Source organism: Vitis riparia, chromosome 7, assembly GCF_004353265.1.
Source record: "Vitis riparia cultivar Riparia Gloire de Montpellier isolate 1030 chromosome 7, EGFV_Vit.rip_1.0, whole genome shotgun sequence".
Classification (NCBI taxonomy): domain Eukaryota; kingdom Viridiplantae; phylum Streptophyta; class Magnoliopsida; order Vitales; family Vitaceae; genus Vitis; species Vitis riparia.
The window spans coordinates 27,737,148-27,743,184 of NC_048437.1; the positions used below are offsets into that span (position 1 = coordinate 27,737,148).

Genomic DNA, 6,037 nt, shown 5'->3' on the forward strand with positions numbered 1-6,037 from the left:
GTATTTATATATCCATGATTTATTTAATTTATCCATTTGGATTGAGGATGATTTGGTTATTCTTTATTGATGATGTGCTTCACTTTATAAGATTTATGAATTGACCTCATAGGCTTACTTAATTATGATATCACGCTCGGCCCATACAAATTTTCTTTCAAATATGCCCTTAGATTTGTACATTTCATATTGCGGCACCAATTTGTACCTTGGCATTCTAACGATGCATGTGAGATGAGTAACATAATGCATTTAAGTCAACGTAAATTATGATTTTGTGAAGTAGCATTTTGTATTGTTAAATATAGAATTCGTGTAACATAATTTTAGAAAACGTTTTTTATATTTAAAAATTTGTATCTTTTAAGTATTAAGAATATTAAAAATATTTTTAAAAATTAATATCAAATAGTATTTTTAATATATTAAGATAAATATATTTTAAATGTGTTTGATAGTAATTTCAGAAGGTATTTTTAATTTTTCTTATAAGAAAAATTAAAAATTTTCAAATATTAAAAAAAAATGAAAATACTTCTTCAATCACCATCAAATGTAATCTTCATGTATAATTTAATATATTTATTTAGTTTATGTTTAATATTGAAAAATAATAAAGAAATAAGAAAATAAAAATTAAGAAAAATAATTTTTATATGTTTGATTTATCCTTTAAGGTAGAAAAAATCAAATATTATTTAAATTAATTAAAAAAATTAAATTTTTTATGTGTATGAATATATAATTTTAGTATTTTTAATATTGTAATTATTTGTAATTTAAAGAAAAAAACATAACACAATAAAAATAGGTCTATTTTCTCACGTGGCACTAAATGTCATGATTTTAGTGCTCACCGGCGGAAACAGATCCAAAGATTGAAATTACAATTACAGCCATTACTTGACAAACAATTACAAAAAAAGATAGGTAGAAAAAGTTGCAAAGGCAAGGGTAGTATCGTCATTAGTGGATTTTAATCACAGTTCCTCACCTCTCTGCAAGGAGTTTTTCTTTCTTTTTGTATTTATTTTTCTTTTTTTTTTAATTTTCCTCCCTTAGCTTTCTCTCTTTCTCTCTCCTCCCAAGTCCTCAAGAATTCAACCATCGTATCCATGAAAGCTCCAGTCCCTCATACGAAGTAATCTTCTCCTCCATCTCTGTGTGTCTTTCTCTGTATGTCTCTCTCTCTCTCTCTCTACACCTGTATTTGGTGTTTTTGTTTTCTTTTTTTTTTTTATACACATTTTTTTTTTTCATTGTTTTTCACAACAAAAGTTGACAATCGGGGTCAATAGATGCATAACCATGAAAACCCATTTTCCCAGTTTTGCTTTTTCACGTGGGTTTTAACGTTCAAGTCCTTCCATGGAGGTTAGCTAATGTTCTTCTCAATCATTCTCTGCATGTTCTGCTTTCTTGTTTGTATATATTTTAAGTATTTTTCTCTTAGTGTTTCAACAGTAGTTCAGTGTACTGATGAGTTGATTTTTTTTCTCTCTTTGTGAAGCCAATATATGGAATTAAATGGGTTTATGTAAGAATTCTCATAGAGAATGGGTTCATGGTGTTTGGATGATTTTCTTAAGCTCGAATGCTGTTGGTTTGTTTGAGATTATGTGATGTTTTGTGTATTGAGAGTAATATTCTTGATGGGTTTTTTTAATTTTTGTGTTGTTTTAATTCTGATTATGTATTCAATGCTTGAAAATGCGTGGCAGCTTTCGATATTGGTTTTGGGTTTGAAAATAGATCAGGGTATGGTTCGTTTTGTTGGTAATTAGGTTGAAGCTATGTGCTTTGTTGTTTTTAATGAGTGTGTTATAAATGAAAGCTTATTTACATTTCCTGAGATGTATGGATTGAGAGTTCCCACTAATCTATGTGGAGTAAATTGAGAATTTTGTCCTGAACCATGGTTAATTATGGGTTAATTTTACATTTTCCATTGTAAATGTGGGAAACAGGCTCTCTTCTCTGATGGTACGGAACTGCCTCTATGGGGCAGTGCTATTTTTGGTGTAAATCTTGCTGCTGGCTTTTATTGTTCATGTATTTCGGCAACCATTTGTAAATAAAAGCATTTACTTGGTAAATTGTGGTCTGAGAAGTTCTCTGACCCCTCTTAGATTCTTTTGTGTCTTTCCTGTCTAAACAGCTTGTAAATTTGTCTCTTTGACCATGGATTTATTGTTGGTTTGGGCTGGTGTTAGAACATTTATATATTCGTGCTGGCATTCATACTGGCATTGTGGAAGAACCATATTTTTGCTGCATTATAAAATAAACTACATAACAATACTTTATTTGCTTTGAAAGCAGCATTTCTCTAGATGTTGTTTGGAGGACACAGTTAGTCTGGTGGGGATGAGCCATCTTCTAATTTCATTTGTAGGGGCTGTGAGTTTACTAGAAATCAGAACTCAAAAGTTGACATATGAGTCTGTTTAAGGGATGAAATATAGACCAAGAATCTGACTTTAGCAGACACCCCCATGGTATTTGAGTAAATTTTGTTGGTGATCAAGGCATATGTGGTGAGTGTTCTATGATTCTAGGAATTGAAGCATGCCCATTTCTCCATATTTCTCCAATTTTTACTGATGAACTATTTATTCTTAACAATTCAAATCATGTCCATTTGGTTGGGATGTGGCTTGCTCACACTTGTAAGTTCAGAATAAAGGAATTGGGCGTGAGATACCCTTTATAAACAATTTTATCCAAAGTATTGTCATATTTCAGGTGTTTGATTCTTGTAGATTGAGGTTTCTGAACTCAAATTTCTTTACAATTTTTGTCAGGGGGATTCAATGCAATTGGATAGCATGGATGGTGTTGAAAATGAATCTGCCAAGCATTTCCCGCCTCCATGTTCTTCTGATATAGGTGATAGCTTTGGAGATCCACAGGTACATCCTCGAGTTGGAGAAGAGTACCAGGCGAAAATTCCACCTCTAATAGAAGAATACACTCACTTGCAGCTTACATTGAAGTCAGCTGAAACAGAGGTCAAAGATGATGTTTCAGACTCTTTTCTATTAGGATTACCCATCCCAGTCATATGGCCCCATGATGAAGCTGAAAACACCAAACAGCATGCATTGGAATTCTGTGGTAGTCAAGCTGATGCAGTTCATATAAATGGGAATTCAGAATTTGTAAAGAGTGTAGAAAGCCAAATCACCTCACACAGCCTGGATGCAGAAGTGTTTATTGATCGTCTGGATACCATATTACATGAGAAGAAAGATGCAGGAGGATTGGCTAATTCTCAACCTACAACTGAAGGTGCTAAGATGGCCATTGATAGGCACAAAGGGTGCTCTCTGCTTCCAGGCTCCATTGCCAGATCTTGGAGTGAAATTGAACATAATAGTTTTCTCCTTGGTCTATACATCTTTGGAAAAAATTTTCTCCCCGTGAAACGATTCATGGAAAGCAAAAAGATGGGTGATATACTTTCCTTCTATTATGGAGAGTTCTATCAATCTGATGCATACCGTCGATGGTCAGAGTGCCGGAAGATGAAAAGTAGGCGGTGTATACATGGACAGAGGATTTTCACAGGGTGGAGGCAACAAGAGTTACTTTCACGTTTATTTTCTGAGGTGTCAGAACAGTGCAAAAATAGGCTGGTGGAGGTATTTCTATGATGCTCTTTTACATGAATGCTCATAAGTTTGGCTTCTTGAACTTAGCAAATATGGTTAGATAGATGTGATACTAAATACTAAAAGTACATCAATTTTATCAAATATCAACAATGATTTTTCTTCATGTTCATATCATTTAGTCTTTTAGAGTTACAAACCACTTTTAAAAATATATAGTTGAAACACTTGACTATCAAGGGATTAGCAATGTAGATTACATGTTACAACCTCTTTTTTTTGCTTCGTAAGTGTCATAATTGATTTATTCATCTGTTCCTGAAGCAGATAAATTTTGATTTTCCAGATAAGTTGTTTTTCTGATAACTATGCTGGACTTTCAAGAATGATAGAGGTCATAAATTTAGATCTCACCACCCTGAGATATGTCTCTTGTAAATGAGACTCTTCAAGAGATTTTTTGTCCAATTAATGAAGGGAGTAGCCAAATTATGATAATAAACCTATGATGAACAGAACAAGCTATCAGTGCTACAATGTGTCTCAGTAGAATATTTCATCTATTTTCTTTATATTTTCAGAATATTAATAATTGTATCCTTTCCTCTATTTGGTTGGCATTCTTTTATTTGCAGTAGTTTTTAAATGAATTCTTAACAATATAGCATATAGCACCTAATTTTGTTTCGGCGTTCTTGTTTCCATCCTTCTGCTAATGCCTTTTCTCCTAACTAGAAGAAATAAACCAGTCTTCTACGAAGAAAAGAGAATATGTACTTTCCCATTGCCACGCAATTGGAGTTTTTCCTTTTGTTTTCCAGCTCTTTGAATTGGAAAACTCCATTTTCTTTATGGATTAATATGATAGGTCTGGTGGCAATTTGGCCATAGAGATACATACTTGCGAATTCCCTTATTTTTCAAGTGATGGACTTTCCAGAGGTTGACCATCTAATGTTAGTTTAGTAGGAATAATGGGAAATTCACCTTGATTATTTGGCTTACCTTTTTAAGGCGATCATGTAATCCATATCTTTGACTAAACTTGATATTTTAGTTGCTTGTGATTTTCTGGCTTAGTTTTGTATTCCCTTGTGTTCTCTAGGACTTCTTTTGAAACTGTCTTTATCATGCAAAATGCTAAAGAAAATCAAATATAATTAAAATTAAGCAGAAACTTATGCATTGTCAAATTATCTCATCTTTATATAAAAAATTAGAATAAGTGAAATCACTTTGAAATAACATATAAAAATACTTTATTGATATTAAATCTATTTTTTTATTTTCCTTCTGCATTTCCTCTGATTTTCTTTCCATTGAATTTTCCCTCAAATTTTCCAGGAACCAAATATAGCCTTAGGTTCACTACATGGCAGTAAATAACCTTGCTGCCAATAGCAAGCAATTGTGTGTTAAATAGCAGTTGGGAAACCACAAATAGCATCCTCTTGGATAATTTACAAGAGAGTCGGATGGGGTCTTGAGGTTGATGAATGCAAAAGCTAGGTATACCACACATGACTGTATTTTAGAGTTTGAAGGATAGTATTTCCAACAAGTTGATGTGGAGGTTTGTTCTTGTCCATGGAAGACATATATGTCAACAAGATTGTCCTCTGCAGCTAATGACGTCATTCATACAAATTTAGGTGAAGTGAAAACTGATGGTTGTCAACTTTAATTTGGATGAAGATGGAGTAATTAATTCTTTTGAGGCTCCCAATGAGTTAAATGATTGAGTTACTGCTGTTTCAGATTGGTTAGACAAGGGTATCATGTAACTGAGCATTAGGGTTGTGTAACTACAATGGAAACTGTAGGAAAAGTTCAGTTGGAATCCTGACATTGTCCCAGAACTATTGTTACCGAATGGGTTTCCACCTATGTGGATGTTTCCGTGGAATAGGCTTCTTTTGGCTGATAATTCAGAGGTCTTTTGGTCTGAGTTTTTGCACTTGGAACAGATTGTATGGGATTTTTCTAGTTCAAAAGGTCTATTTTCAGGGGCTTTAGCCTGGTGCATGACTCAGGTTACAGGCTACAGAAAAGAGCTACTCCTTCCTCTTGAGTAGGAAAAGTAAGCTCACAAAAAGGAACTGAGTTCAGATCTGCTAAAAGAGCTGTTAATAGATGCTTAAAGTAGTTCTGGTGGTTCTGCCTCTGTGGTTCAACTGATCATGCAAGTTATCACTTGTGTGAAGCTGCAATGGAGAAGGCCTTAATTCATATTTGTTGCTTCCTATTGGTCACTAAATAGGCTCCTATATCTTCTGATGAACTACCCTGTAAGCCTACAGAAATAAGTTTCCTCTAGTACTTATGTTGGATTTATAGTGCTTTGTAGGTTTTTGGTTTGTAACAAGTGTCTTGGCACCTGTTGCATGATTTGTAGTTTTTACAGCCACTATTGAATTGCCACC

The 6,037-nt window shown here is 33.5% G+C and overlaps 1 protein-coding gene across 1 annotated transcript in view; it reads left to right on the forward strand.

Annotated features, from left to right (window-relative positions):
- Nucleotides 1-6,037, forward strand: part of LOC117918584 (potassium transporter 5-like) — a gene marked incomplete at its 5' end in the record, with an annotated part of 29,758 nt that overhangs the window by 20,291 nt on the left and 3,430 nt on the right. The window lies entirely within an intron of this gene.